The sequence below is a fragment of the Sphaeramia orbicularis genome, chromosome 8 (genome assembly GCF_902148855.1).
Source record: "Sphaeramia orbicularis chromosome 8, fSphaOr1.1, whole genome shotgun sequence".
NCBI classification, from domain to species: Eukaryota; Metazoa; Chordata; class Actinopteri; order Kurtiformes; family Apogonidae; genus Sphaeramia; species Sphaeramia orbicularis.
Genome location: NC_043964.1, coordinates 50,138,507 through 50,155,096, shown reverse-complemented (window position 1 = coordinate 50,155,096; position 16,590 = coordinate 50,138,507). Strand labels below are relative to the sequence as shown.

The window sequence follows — 16,590 nt, the reverse complement described above, 5'->3', positions numbered from 1 at the left end:
CTAGAAAAATGGAGTTTTCACTATTTATAGGTTATTACATTATTATTTTACTTTAGATCACATTGGTTTAAATCTGGAACCTGAACTAAAATGAGTTTGACACTCTTGATTGTTAATATCTTCAGTGTAATTTTTTGCACTTTTCAAATTCCTCCCACAGACCAGATTGGACCTTTTGGTGGGCTGGTTTTGGCCCCCGGCTGTATGTTTGAGACCCCTGCTTTAGGTGGTGTAAATCCTAAAACTGCAGTTTATGCTGTAATTCCAGGAGTAAAAATATTTGAATCAAGATACTGACGTCAGGGGCTGAGGAGAGGCAAAGTCTTCTACTGTTATAGGACATAATTATTTGATTAATTGGAACTTACTGATACCACTGAGAAGTTAATGTCGCTACAACATTGTGATGTGTGGTTCTGGTTGACAAGCGGCCGTGGAAGAAGAGAAGTAGCGGGCTACTGGCTGCCTTGTTGCCATCCATGGTGATAAGAAGCCTCACCGTCTAACCTTTGGAACCAGCAGAGGACTACTTTATGGGCTGAGCACTTATTACCTCCGCCAGGAGGTATCGTGATCACTTTGCTTTGTGTATTTGTTTGCGTGTTTGTGTGTTTGTTTGTTAGCAACTTTATGGGAAAACTATTCCAACCATCTTTACCAAATTGTACCCACAGATAGGCCTAGGCCCTGGGACCAACCCATTGAATTTTGGGCCAAGTAGGCCAAAGTTCAAGGTCACAAAATCTACAATTTTCCTATCTCTCATCATTGAGCAATTTTTGAAAATTCATAAAAAATTCAAAACGACTCCGATTAGCCTCCAATTTGATCCACCCGTAGCTTAGGACAATATCTTGAATCTGGCACAAAATTGTCCACATCCACTGTGGAATGTGGACTCTGTGAACATTTCAATTTAACATTGAAAATCCCATTTATGACACATTTTTCATTATAACTGAACAAATACTGATTGGAATTGAATATAATTTGACATACACATGACTGGTACCAAGCTTCAACTTTTTCTGCTGTATGGAACAACCTGGAAACTGTTTAATTTAAAATGAAATAGTCGATCCACACATACACACTGTTCGGGGTGCTTGGCGGAGGTTTGCGTTCCCTGAACACTTGTTCATAAGTGTCACTTCTTTTTTACACAAATCTAACTACATCGAACAACCATCTAACTGGAAAATGACTTCAATAGAATATACTTTTAAATATGTGAAAATGACTTTCAGTTTAGTGTTTATGTTAGAAATAACTTTGTAGAATATGTGAATTCCATTCTGAACAGAGACATCTGAGCCAAGAAATCAAGGAAGATTAAAATTGTCATTTTTATTGTTTTGTTAATTAATATCTACAAGCAGAATTGCTCCTTCATGAATACTGGGTAAGGCCACAGTTGAATTGTTTAAAGAACACATCTAAATTTTTTGCATATAATCATTTTCCTATTGTCGAAGGGTGGGGCCACAACACAAAGGTGTGTTCACATGTCCTACAAATTTGGGGAAAATGTACTAGTTACATTAACATCCTGCTTCATGTTGAAACATCCACATGAACTGACAGTGTTATGTTCTTCATTTCAGTATTCTTTAGATGGCACAGACAAAATCTGAATTCACTTAACTTAAGAAAGGGCAACAATTGCATATTTAAACCAAAATGATGTATTTCCTGATGGTTCTGAGAAGCTTTTTGTGAATATAGACTTTTTTTTAAACCATATTACTAGATACCGGTCATTGACGATTGCTCCTGGACTGAACTCTTCCACTTAGTCTGCAGATGGATTTCTTTCATCCAGCTGAGACTGACTGCGATGCAGCGATGCTATTTTTTTTTTTACTTTATTTTTATTGTTTGATTTCTGTACATTACAAAACAAAACAAACATAAGGGACATTTGGGATTCATTGACCATAATACACCTTTGTGAGTGGCTAACAATTGTTTTTAGAAGTGTGACACTGAAATGAAAATTGTCCATTTCTTCCATTTATCATGACTCTGTTCTTCTTCAGTCCTCAGTCTATGGGTCAGAATCTCCAACTCACATATTCCATTCACTATTTGTAGACAATTGTTTGTTGTAGGTGGTTCTAATCTGCACCAGTTTTTTTGTAATAGCCTTTTTACAGGCTGCTAATAGTATTTTAAACAAATATCTATCACTTTTTCTTACATTATTACCAATAATACATCCAAAATACATCACCAAACATGTTTTAGGAATTGCATAACCCAATATCTTAACAATTATTGAATATACATTATCCCAGAATGATGCAAGTTTAGGACATAACCAACAGACATGTGCATGATTTACACTGACATCTCCACATTCTCTCCAACAAGGCTGAACTCTGGACACATATTTAGCTGTAATTTTAGGTGTTGTGAAAAATCAAATTGCTGTGATTCTAAATGAGTATTTCCTGTCTTTATAAGGTTAAATAGCAGAGTGCTACAAGGGGCCTTCAAAAAGTTTGTGGAAAAAGAACATAGCTTTGACATGGTTTAACTCCCCTCAGTTTCACGGTGATGGACTTAAGGCCGGTATTAACGTTTGCAGAAGTGTATTGACCTGGATGGAGCATATGTTGAAATATAAACATCATAATTTAAACCATTTTTCACAACTGTCTTTTTTCCATGAACTTTTCAAAGCCCCCTTGTAGGTTTGTTTCCAACATAGTTAGTAGATATTAACACATCAGTGTTAGATGGTGATGAACACTGATGTTTCCAACAATTTAGAAGAAAAAATTTAGAAGATTTTTTTTTTTTTTTTTAAACTGTAAAGTATTTAATACTACAACTGTCATGAGGTCATTTTGACCTCTCTCACCTATGAAAATGCATGCAACTCATTTGAATAAAAACCCTGTATCTCCTGGTTGATGACTTTTCCTTAGTGTTATTCACCATCTCAGGCATTTTGGGGATTCTGGAATAAAAGACAGAACAAAAAAGAGGGGTTTTACTTAGAAGTGCCATAAGGTCATTTTGACCTCCATTACTCCAAAAGTAGTAAATATACTACATTTACATATAAGCAATTCTTCCTCTTTTTCTTCCTCTTCTTATAATACTACTACTACTACTACTACTACTACTACTACTACTAATAATAATAATAATAATAATAATAATAATAATAATTTATGGATAAGATATTTATTTATTTAGATATTACTCCACAAGTGCCACCCCCCACAGATGGCCATTCACTGTCTTCTGTAACATGTCGGACCTGGCTGGTGCAATGCATACATTATTTATTGGAGCTGCACAAAAGCAAAATTGCTAGGAGTGACTTCCTGCTGCAGTTGTGTTAGGAACTGTGCTGTGACCACATGCAAAGGAGAGCAAGGCTGTTATTATTGTAATGGTCAATGTTTAAGAGCAAAGTTTATTATTATTTTTTAAAATCAGTTTGACAGCTGTCTCATATTATGTATATTATATTTGTGTTGTATTATGTGCATTTTTCAAACGATAGTTTAACTAAAGTGAATTTATATTGTTATATTTCTAAAATGAAAGAGATCCTAATGGTGCAAAATTCACATAATTCTGATATTATGTTAGATTAGATTAGATAGAACTTTATTGATCTCTTGGGCAGAGCCTTCAGGAAATTGAGGAACATTTCAATTGTTTTTACATGCTATTTTGAAAAAATAAATACAGAAATTAAAAAAAGTACCAGACTTGTAATTTGTAATTAGAAAGCCTGCAGTAGTCAAAATGACCTGGTGGTGGTTATGAAGTTCGAACTGTGAGCCTTTGGCATCACCTAGTGGTAATACAAAGACACTGCAATTGTTAATTATGCTGTCAACAGGCACACAGCACACCTAAAGTTTTACATTTACCAAGAAGCAAGATAAAAAAAAAAAGAATCAGGTGCTTTGCTTAAATTCCTGGCTGTGTTTTCTCACAAAGATGCCACAACCTCCAGAGATGAAGGTATGTGTGTTATTTACTAATTATTTATATTTTATTGGGTGCATTTTTATTCTTATTCTGAGAACTGCATAATACTGTGGTAGCCTTTTTCCACCAACTTGCCTTGCTGATGATAAAAGCCTAGAAGTGTAAATGTTTCTGAAATACTCTTTTATATTTCCATACTAATTTCATCATGAGAGACCGACAGCCAAGACATTTGACATTAATTGGAAGTTGTCATAGAATTTCATCCAAAACACTGGACAGAAAAGCAGCTGTAGAGGCAGAAAAAGGAAACTGGTTTCTGTTATTTTACATTTACATTGTGAGATTTTTCAGATATTTATTTTCTTTGGTTCACAATTTCTTGAATTTCAGTGAAATGTCTCTGATATAAAGTGAACCTTGATAATGTCTTGGAATAACTCAGTGAAGCTTTTCAATTTGGTTGCTTCCATTGCTTCCATCAAGTTTTCTGTTTTATAAAACTAGTAGTGAAAACGAACAAATTACTTAAGTACATAACTAACATAACTATAACATATCATATATTTTTAATTCTTTATTTCCATTTTATGTAACTTAACACTTCCTCTCTGTTACTCTACTTCTTTAAGTCAGACATTTCAAAGTTACTTTTCAGATTACAGTTTTTCATCCTGTTTCTAACGTATGCCTACATCAGTGTTTCTCAGCGGGGGCAGTACCGCCCCCCAGAGAGTGTTGGGACAATGTCTGGGTGATCAAAGCACTATACAAACAAAGAAGTTTTTGTTTGACATTGACTGACCATGTAAAACTGGAGATATGATTAATAGAAAAATGGATACTTTTATATGTTAATATTAGTAACTTCTTTAACTCCTTCAACTTCCAGATTTCATTGACCATGATTGTGGATTTCATTGTAATAAATAGTATATTTTTTTCGAATTGTATTCTATTATTTTTGTGTCCATTATGTTAATAAACTAAGACAAAGTGTAAAAGAATGATCAGATCACATAGGGGAAATAGTGTTGAAAAAATAAAGAAATATTGGTATGGTGAACATTTTTTCATGTGTTATATAAAGGCAAATCAGAAGTATTTAAAGACAGACCCTAAAGGGGAACACCCTTAACACTATCTTTCATTACGAACCACTAGATCAACGAGGTTCAATCCACTCTTGAAATGACATGTTCTATAAATAAATAAATAAATAAATAAATAAATAAATAAATAAATAAATAAATAAATAAGTGTACATATAAAAAAAAAAAAACAGTAACAAAAGATGAAGTTCATGCAGTTTATTGCAGTTAGTTACAGGTTTCAGAAGGGTCATTTTGGCTTTTGTGGGATGGGATGGTCTGGGGTCTGGTCCTTCTCTTGTCCTGGGGTCTCCTCTGAACATTTCTTCATCCTGCTGCTGAAAAGAAAAAGAAAAAGACAGTTGTAGATTAATTCCTTTGCACTGGGGTTTTAACAATATTGAAAAATATTAAAACCAATTGAATACATGACCTGGACCCGTTGTGGGTCCCGAGCCCTATTGCCATGTCCTGGCTAGACATGACACCTGGGACCGGTCTGCATCTGGACTGGTCCTTTTGTGCTGGTCTCTCTCTCCTGGTCTGCAACAAAAATTATGAACAAAACAAATAAATGACCCAAAAATAGAGAAAATTATCAACAAAACTACACAATGATGAGCAAGGTAATATGAATGACATCAATAAAATAAAACAAATAAAATGAACCACAATTTCAAAATGAACCAATTAATGTGTAACCTGCATCTTGAGATCAACACATTGACTTACATTTACAGATGATGTCTTTCTGTTATTGTTGGTCCAAAGTCCATTTTGTGTCCTCACATATGACTGCACATTTCTTCATCCTGCTGCTGAAAAGAAAAAGAACAAGACAGTTGTAGATTAATTCCTTTGCACTTGGGTTTTAACAATATTCAAAAATATTAAAACCAACTGAATACATGACCTGGACCCGTTGTGGGTCCCGAGCCCTATTGCCATGTCTTGACTAGACATGACACCTGGGACCGGTCTGCATCTGGACTGGTCCTTTTCCGCTGGTCTCTCTCTCCTGGTCTGCAACAAAAATTATGAACAAAACAAATAAATGACCCAAAAATAGAGAAAATTATCCACAAAAATACACAATGATGAGCAAGATAATATGAATGACATCAATAAAATAAAGCAATAAATAAATTTCAAAATGAACCAATTAATGTGTAACCTGCATCTTGAGATCAACACATTGACTTACATTTACAGATGATGTCTTTCTACTATCGTTGGTCCAAAGTCCATTTTGTCACCTCACATATGACTGCACATTTCCTCGTCCTGCTGCTGAAAAGAAAAAGAACAAGACAGTTGTAGATTAATTCCTTTGCACTTGGGCTTTGACAATATTCAAAAATATTAAAACCAATTGAATACATGACCTGGACCCGTTGTGGGTCCCGAGCCCTATTGCCATGTCCTGACTAGACATGACACCTGGGACCGGTCTGCATCTGGACTGGTCCTTTTGTGCTGGTCTCTCTCTCCTGGTCTGCAACAAAAATTATGAACAAAACAAATAAATGACCCAAAAATAGAGAAAATTATCAACAAAACTACACAATGATGAGCAAGGTAATATGAATGACATCAATAAAATAAAACAATAAATAAAATGAACCACAATTTCAAAATGAACCAATTAATTGCGTAACCTGCATCTTGAGATCAACACATTGACTTACATTTACAGTTGATGTCTTTCTGTTATTGTTGGTCTGAAGTCCATTTTGTCTCCTCACATGGCTTGAACATTTCCTCGTCCTGCTGCTGAAAAGAAAAAGAAAAAGACAGTTGTAGATTAATTCCTTTGCACTTGGGCTTTGACAATATTGAAAAATATTAAAACCAATTGAATACATGACCTGGACCCGTTGTGGGTCCCTAGCCCTATTGCCATGTCCTGACTAGACATGACACCTGGGACCGGTCTGCATCTGGACTGGTCCTTTTGCGCTGGCTCTCCGGGTCTGCAACAAAAATTATGAACAAAATAAACAAAATAAACAAATGACCCAAAAATAGAGAAAATTATCGACAAAAATACACAATGATGAGCAAGATACTCAATAAAATGAACCACAATTTCCAAATGAACCAATTAAATGTTTCACCTGACTGCTGATGTTGCTCAGCTTTTATCTGGTCTGTCCTGGGTCCTCTGATGGTCTGTCCTAGGAAAACATCCTGAAAAACAACAAATATCTAAAAAATATAAGGGTTAAAACTGATTGTCTATACAATTAAAAAGAACAGCAACAGAAATTAGTGAAAATGAGGAGACACGACTCAGGGGTCTGTGTCTCCAGGATGGTGAGGCAGAGGGCAACAAACCATCACCACCCTCAACAAACCGTAGAGCACAGAACGAAATCTGTGCCAACGTCTCTCCCTCGTGGTGGGCAGGGACTTGCTGCTCCACTCCTCACCGTCAGGGGACACCTGGGGGCCGGAGGGGGAGGGCAGGGACTTGCAGGTCTGCTCCTCATCGTCAGGGAGCACCTGGATGCCGGAGGTAGAGGACAGGGGGCCAACACTCCACTCCTCACTGTCAGTTGGCACCTGGGGACCAGAGGTGCAGGGCAGGGGCTTGTCACTCCTCTCTTGCTCATCAGGGCTCACCTGGGGGCTGGAGGGGGAGGGCAGGGACTTGCAGGTCTGCTCCTCATCGTCAGGGAGCACCTGGATGCCGGAGGTGGAGGACAGGGGGCCAACACTCCACTCCTCACTGTCAGTTGGCACCTGGGGACCAGAGGTGCAGGGCAGGGGCTTGTCACTCCTCTCTTGCTCATCAGGGCTCACCTGGGGGCTGGAGGGGGAGGGCAGGGACTTGCAGCGCCGCTCCTCATCATCAGGGAGCACCTGGATGCCGGAGGTGGAGGACAGGGGGCCAACACTCCACTCCTGACTGTCAGTTGGCACCTGGGGACCAGAGGTGCAGAGCAGGGGCCTGTCGCTCCTCTCTTTCCTGTCAGGGGGCACCTGGGGGCTGGAGGTGGAGGACATGCGTCTGTGCCTGCGTTTCTGCTTCCTGGAGAGCAGGAGTTGGCCACTTGTCTCCTGAGGGTCAGGGGGCACCTGGGTGCTGGAGGTGCAGGGCACTGGACTGTCGCTCCTCTCCTGATCATCAGTGGGCACCTGGGGGCTGGAGGAGGACATGCGCCTTTGTCTGCATTTCTGCCTCCTGGAGAGCAGGAGTCTGCCACTTGCCTCCTGACTATCAGGGGGTACCTGGGGGCCAGAGGTAAAGGGAAGGGGAACATCATTCCCCTCCTGAACGGCAGGGGGCACCTGGGGGCCGGAGGTGGAGGACATTAGTCTTCGCCTGCGTTTCTGCTTCCTGGAGAGCAGGAGTCTGCCACTCATCTCCTGACCGTCAGGGGGAACTTGGGGGCCAGAGGTGGAGGGCAGGGGACTGTCACTCTTCTCCTGAACGGCAGGGGGCACCTGGGGGCCAGAGGTGGAGGGCAGAGGACTGTTACTGTTCTCCTGAATGGCAGGGGGCACCTGGGGGCCAGAGGTGGAGGGCAGAGGACTGTTACTGTTCTCCTGAACGGCAGGGGGCACCTGGGGGCCAGAGGTGGAGGGCAGAGGACTGTTACTGTTCTCCTGAACGGCAGGGGGCACCTGGGGGCCAGAGGTGGAGGGCAGAGGACTGTTGCTCTTCTCCTGAATGGCAGGGGGCACCTGGGGGCCAGAGATGGAGGGCAGAGGACTGTTACTGTTCTCCTGAATGGCAGGGGGCACCTGGGGGCCAGAGGTGGAGGGCAGAGGACTGTTACTGTTCTCCTGAATGGCAGGGGGCACCTGGGGGCCAGAGGTGGAGGGCAGAGGACTGTTACTGTTCTCCTGAACGGCAGGGGGCACCTGGGGGCCAGAGGTGGAGGGCAGAGGACTGTCACTCTTCTCCTGAATGGCAGGGGGCACCTGGGGACCAGAGGTGGAGGGCAGAGGACTGTTACTGTTCTCCTGAACGGCAGGGGGCAACTGGGGGCCAGAGGTGGAGGGCAGAGGACTGTTGCTCTTCTCCTGAACGGCAGGGGGCACCTGGGGGCCAGAGGTGGAGGGCAGAGGACTGTTGCTCTTCTCCTGAATGGCAGGGGGCACCTGGGGGCCAGAGGTGGAGGACAGGGGGACACCACTCCACTCCTGAATGTCACCTGATACCTGGGTGCCAAAGGTGGTGGGCAGGGGATTGTCGCCCCACTTCTGGAGCGGCACCCAGGTGTCGAAGTCAGAGGGCAGGGGACTGTCACCCCACTCCACACCCCACTCCTGGGGCGGCATCCAGGTGCTGAAGTCGGAAGGCAGGGGACTGTCACCCCACTCCTGACCATCGGGGGGAACCTGGGGCCCTGAAGTAGAGGGCAGGGGGCTGTCACTCCTCTCCTGTACTTCAGGGGGCACCTGGGGGCCAGAGGTGGTCGATGTGTGTCTTCGCCTGCCTTTCTGCCTCCTGGAGGGCAGGGCACACACAGTGTCAGCCCACTCCACGCCCCACTCCACACCCCACTCCTGGGGCGGCACCCAAGTGCCGAAGGTGAAGGGCAGGGCATCGTCGCTCCTCTCCTGACCATCAGCCGCCACCTGGGGGCCCGAGGTGGAGGGCAGGGGGATGTCACTCTTCTCCTCAGCGTTAGGGGGCACCTGGAGGCTGAAGAGGAGGGACATAAGTCTGCACCTCTGTCTGTGCCCCCTGGAGAGCAGGAGACTGCCACCCATCTCCTCATCATCAGAGGGCGTCTGGAGGTTGGAGGTAGAGGGCAGGGGGCTGCTGCTCCGTTCTGGAGACTCCTGGAAGGGCGGCATGTTGATAAGCAACCGGGGGGTCCGCTTTCGCTGTAAAGGAAGCACAAAAAAAGTAAGCATTAAGAGAGAAATGATTTTCAATTCAAGGTAGATAAAGTTAGTATGTATTCAATAAGTCCCGATAAAAAATAATAATAACAACTAGGATTCTTACAGTGGAGCTGGAGGGTTAAGCAGTATCCAGTGGTGGAGAATCCCAGCTCCATAAGGTAAAAGTCCTTCCATATATTTAATCCAACCATTCACTGAACCAGCCCATTTTGATGAGCACAGCTCCTCAACCAGGTGGATGGGATAATTAGTGGAATCACCAGTGTTAAGTGAACAGCTAGGACCAATAGATGGCAGCACTTTTACTTTATGGAGCTGAGATTCTCCACCACTGGCAGTATCTAACTGTTTCATGAGAGAGATCTTCTTAGGTTTTTAAGCAACTGTGACTTTGGTTTTGTCTTAGTTTGAGGACAACTAACACCAAACATTTGTTGTAATATAATAATCCACGTACACCATATTTAGCAATCAAATAATTTTACAGCACAACATGTGTAACAAAATATTTGAATGATTTCAGTAACGGATAGTGGATAGTTCTTTGCTTTTTTTCTGCTAGATATTCATTCATCCATTTTCCGAACTGCTTAGTCATTGTGAGGTACTTGTGAGGTACTTGTGAGGAGGTTTTCCCCACTACCGGTGGTCAAAGGTGGATACAGCCTGGACGAACCACCTTAGCTGATACACAAACAACCATTCACAACGATGGATGATTCACATATGCTGCATTTCCACTACATGAAACCGGCTCGACTCCACCCAGGTACAAGGTACTATTCCTTCATTACAGCATACTACTGACTTTAGAGTACCTGAATGTAAAAGCGGTGTGGTGAGTAACTTTCCGGGGGCCTGTTCCAGAAAGCGGGTTATGTGAAAACTCTGAGTATGTTAACCCTGAGATGAGGGAAATTCAGGGTTTTCCGTTACAGAAAGAGAGGTAAGTCAAACCCTGAGTCTGTTCACATGGTAACTTACTCCGTGAACATAACCTGCTCGGTGCCAGGTTTTCTTTAAGAAACCCCAAGTTTCACCTGACTCCTCCCACCTCAAACATGCTGTTAGACATGGATTGTCTGGACCAACGCGATCCCAAAGACTTAAAAGCACAGTTAATATGCAGCAATTTACATCGGGAGAGGATTTCCAGATGGAGTAGATGCACTATCATTTCCTGATGAATATCTATTCACCCATGTCTATGAATTTGGGGATGAATAATATAAGTTCAGCTTCTTCCTTCTTCATTTTGGACATAAAGTGTTGTTAAAGAGCCACAGTGAAATAACTGTACAGTATGTGAATTATTTTTCTTTTGTTGGTGATTACCTTCAATATTTTGGACTGTTCTGTTTAAATTCGTAATTTATTTTTTTCCTTTTGTTCACCTTTATGTGTTATTCCTACTTATGTTGGACATATAGTTTATTCATACCATTTCAATTTTACACTCTATATTAAATCTAAAACCTAAATTTTATTTTAAATGATGTTAGAGACATTCTGCTGTAAACTCACACTGAGATCAGTGATAATCTTCATTTTGCTGATCTTCCAAATGTAATAGTGCGTGTAGATGGAACACACATTCTTATCATTGCTCCTGCACAAAACCAATGGGCTGTGATCACAGGAAGTCCTTCCACAGCATCAACGCCCAGGTATCGTCACTAATATGTTGAAAATGACAGTATACGTCACAATATACAGTAGCTAATAATAGTTATGCCATTCTCCGCACTATCAAGCTCATTTATAATCCGGCACACATCATTACAAATGTAGAATTAAAGTGTCCTGGCTCTGTACCTAACTCCACATATATCCAGAGTATAGCCTGATCCACAGATTTGCATTTGTTAAGTAACTGAGCACTTTGTGCAATTATCATTTTTGTTTCCCTGATATGAACACACCCACATGTATCCACTTTACTTACAGGAGAGATTGATGGGTGCCTACTGGGAGACAGGATATCCATGCCAGCCTTCTCTGCTGACTCCAGACCCTGATCCAGGTCCCAAAAAGTGTTTTAATGTGGTCCACTGCAGGACTAGAGCTCAGGTCCAGGATGGAAGGGCGTCACATTTAATTTACAGGAATTCCTTTTCAGATAAATCCACTGCCACAATCATCACCAGTCAAATAAAGACAAAGAAGTGACATTTTGTTTTTCTTTATTCTCTAACAGCAAAAATACAACAGTCCAAATCTATAATATTGTTCCAACAGTTACCACTTATTACATGGGACAATGCCCCCCCTCACCTGGTGTTCCACTCATTGAATTCCTAGGTGGGCCATCCTAATCTGTCCATCCAAAGACAACATGTCTTTGTCCATTTTTTGCATCTTTTGTAGGAAATGCCTCCTATGAAGCTCTTTAACTGATAACTGTTCAAACATAGAACATGTAACATATAGTATTTCAAATCCACAGTTGCACATGAAGACTTAAGGCTGTTTTATGCTTACCGCGTCAGCGAGCTCCACGCGGCTTAACCTGGCATTTATTGTAAATCTCCCTTTGACCTTTGACCTGCTGCTGCTGTGGTAGTTGATGGATCCTTCTTGCTGTTTTCTGATGTGCTCTGGTAAAAAGGATAAGAATGCCCAAGCTATTTATCCATTCATGTATTCTCATCACTTGTCACACTCTCATGTTAAAATCAAAATTCTATAAAAGAATGCAATGTGAATGGGTATAGATTTACTCTATGCTATACATCTGCTTCAGTATATTTTAAACTACCATATGTGGTAGATCTGAGTATTGGGTCCGTTTCTGACAACAGCAGGGTTTCTATGGCCTCTGCCTTCTTCCTGTTGACTGAGTGGAACTGAAATATTCATCTATAGACAGGACATGAGGTGAGAGGACATGTGTTAAAAAAGCATTTGTTAGGGGTTTAAATGTCCACTGAATGTGTATTTTGTATATTAGCCAGTGTCAAACAGGAATAAATGATGTACTATCAAGGCCTAGAATAATCTGCCATAACCTTTCTAAACAATATTTATATATTTCATATTCAGTTTCCTCCATGTGTTTTTCTCCAGTGAGATTGGACCTAAAAACTACTCAATTTTATTTTTTCCACCACTTTTATTCAATCCAATAATGTTTAAACTTAGATGCTATAGTTTTTATTCAGTCCAATAGGCTGTTCAGTCAGTGGATGAGTGGATTCCAAGTTACACACTGACTCAGGTTTTAGTTTTCCTCCATGATGCTTCTCTCTCCTTAGCGGCAGCAGCAGTGTTGCATTTTTTACAGAACACCGCTTCGTATTCCCGTATGCGTGAATTAGAACCTCTTATTCGAGTGGAGCGAAATAACGGCTACTGTTGTTGTCAGCGGTTGCCATGGTGAATCCAGGTATCGGGGCTCCATTGATGATGGCTTTTTGTTGTGGTTCATGCACGCGCGTTGGTTCAAAGACCAACTCAGAGCCACCGTTCTGGAACAGGGTGTGGCATAAAATACGGACCTTGTAAAATTTGGACCTATTTGGAATTTGCACATGCGCGAGCGCAGCCTTACCGGATGTCAGGTTCAGCGAGGCTTATGAAATAAGTACCTTGCGAGTAGAATTGTGCGCTTTTGGGTTAGGGTTAGGGTTAGGATTAGGGGTTAGGGTTAGGGTTAGGATTAGGGGTTAGGGGTCGCTGAACCTGACATCCGGTAAGGCTGCGCTCGCGCATGCGCAAATTCCAAATAGGTCCAAATTTTACAAGGTCCGTATTTTTTCCCACACCGGATACTCGGATCGTTTCTGAACTAAGAGTAAGTAGACTCAGAGTTTAGAATTAGACTCAGGGTATGCTGAACCCGCTTTCTGGAACAGGCTCCTGTCGTCTGCTCAGAGCAGACAGCACGGTTTCACCCAGCAATGAAATGGTATCTTTCAAACTTTCATGCTAACATTAATTAGCCTTCCTTTACGTTTTAGCCTTAGCCACTAGCTAAAACCTAGTTGCCGATTGTAACTAATATTTTAAAAAAATCGTACCTTTCCCATAGTAGAAGTGTCCGAGTCCTCTTGTACTGGTCTTCGGATCTTCTTTACTGATGTCGTCGCTGATCTGCGGTCTGTCCGATGATAGCTGTTAGCTGGCGATACTTTCAGAAACTCAAAGAGCTGCGTCCCTCTCTTTAGAAAAGATTGGACTGACCGTTTAACAGCCGTCCAGGTTAGATATAGTCCACCTGGCAACAGCAGAATTCCAATATTATGTGTGTGTGGGGGGGTACGCGCATGCGTTTCGGTCGCTGTGTGTGCGTGCGTGCGTGTGGGGGGCTTGGCCTCATGCACACAGGTCGTCTGTGGTGGGGGGATGCACGCGCGTGCGTCGGTTTCCGTCCTACATATATATATCTGTACTTTTTTTTTTTAATGGACTCTATGCACAGCCCCACTACTTCCTGAAACTGCGGCCAAGCCAGCCGCTCCAACATTTCAAGTGCTCCCGTATTACAGACTTTACGGCAAATACACGGTGGTGGTTGAGAAAGTTAGCGCTAGGATGCTACAGCGTGGACCATCTTCCGGTTTTCAAAATAAAATGTGGGTTATTTATGGGCAATAAACAGACATGTCAGTGTGAGTCTGCACTGGTTTTTAACCATTATATCGTCCGCGGTGACTTGCCGTACGTGTTTGCTGGCAGCGGTGATTCAGGATACACCCCAGACCCTTTGAACAGATTAAAACATTATGTTTCCATCTCTTCAATAAATGTTTATCTTGTATTGAGCTAAAATGCTAACATTTACAATGTTAATTTCATTAAAAATAAGGAAATTATTCAAATATAATAAAAAGAGGTGTAACTCAACCAGCCCATGTAGTACAATGATCCTGCACTGATTTTGGGTCAATAGGTCACATTACCTGGAAGCTATTGAGCTAAAATGCTAATATTTACATTTAAAAAATCATTAAAAATAGCAACAGTGTTAAAACATCAAAAAAATGACCGTAACTCCTTCAGCAAATGCCGTACGTTCCAGGTTCCATCAAGTGTATTGTATTCACATGAAAGAATAAAAATTGGCTCTGTTTTTCTGAATTAACGAGATGATTATCTCGTCAAAACAGAGCCGATTTTTTTTTTCATAAAGCCGTTTCATAATTATGAGATAATTATCTCATTAATTCAGCCTCAAAATAATCCATCACCTCCTCCAAATATGAGCAATGTCATAGACAGTAAATGTAGGAAATTCTGTTTTCATATTAAAAAGTGTTACACCTCACAGAACAAACACACTATGATCATACTGACTATGAAAATATAAAAATCTGCTCTGTTTTTCTGAATTAACCAGAGAATTATCTGGTAATTACGAGAAACGATGATGTTTCCACGTTCACTATGGAGTCACTTTGCATCCAAATGAGTCATATGGGTCATACCTGGTACTAATGAAAAGCTGAGAAACTGGATTTTACATTAATCATTTACATATAGTTACATGTATTGATAGGATTAGTTGTTCAGAAGTTATTACCCCATAACACCAAACGTATCATAGTTGATACATGAGTTTTGAAGACCTCTACATGATCAGTGTACTATTTTTTCCTTGAAAAACCTGATGTATAAAATATAAAGGGAGGCACTGATGCTTATTTCCCTTGCATTTAGAAAGCTCAGACAGCTCATATCAACACTGACTCTGAGACACTTCCAGTTAGAAACCTCCCTAAAGAAAAACTATTCAAAAGGCAAAACTTTATTTCTCTGCTTTATTGTGTCTCTATCCCAACTTTTTGGAGTGTGTTGCAGGCATCAAAATATACATGTAAATAATTTGGCTAGTGAAACTATTAACAATATTCTCTTTGTACTTCTTTATATAAAAAAAAGTGAGAGAAAATTAACGAATCCCTGAATTAAGTTTTTATTACATTTTCGATATTTTTCTTTGTATCTCAATTGATATTTTGTGACACCTGTCATGATGGTACTTGAGACAACTTTGTTATAGGTTTGGTACAATGATACTCACTATATATTTTCTTCTAACAGAAATTAGACAGTCAGTATAACATCCTGTATAATCTGAATCATTGTTTTAGACATTCAGGTTGGCTGAACTGAAAACACAGTATGCTGTGACACACAACCTCAGGGTCTGATGGCAAACAAATGCACACACACACACACACACACACACACACACACACACACACACACACATCATTAGCATTAGCACATAAGTAGCAGTGAGCTTTGGGACCATCTCCTCATCAGCACCATAGTCAAGGGCACTGACAGGAGAATTGACCCGTACCTGTTTGTACTTTATGCAATGTACAGTACTAGACAATTAAAACATGATCAAAATGTGAGGAGAATATGCAAGTGGTGAGGAAAGTTGATGACGTGTGCCGCCTAAAAAGCAAGCATATGATGCTACCTGAGAGAGTGTTAAATGTATTTAATACTACCAGAATGGTAGTATGAATGTCCATAGGATTCGGACATAGTATCCTGGCTAGGCTTTTATTGTAGTTGTTTATGTGAGACTTGGCTTCACACCAATACCTGCCTACTTTAACAAATGAATTTAGAACACATACCCATAACCTATCCCCTATTATCCTTGTTAAAATTAAATCAGAATCCTGTTCATACCAACATGGAAATTAGTCCTGTTGGTAGT

General features: G+C 41.1%; 1 long non-coding RNA gene across 1 annotated transcript; it reads right to left on the bottom strand.

The window, feature by feature from the left end:
• Positions 1–5,314: 5,314 nt before the first annotated feature.
• LOC115424990 (uncharacterized) lies at positions 5,315–6,537 on the bottom strand. The gene is made up of 3 exons (XR_003936147.1): positions 6,253–6,537; positions 5,781–6,071; positions 5,315–5,591 (listed from the first exon to the last, which is right to left on the bottom strand). It is a non-coding gene; the product is annotated as an uncharacterized LOC115424990 (long non-coding RNA).
• Between the last annotated feature and the right edge of the window lie 10,053 nt (positions 6,538–16,590).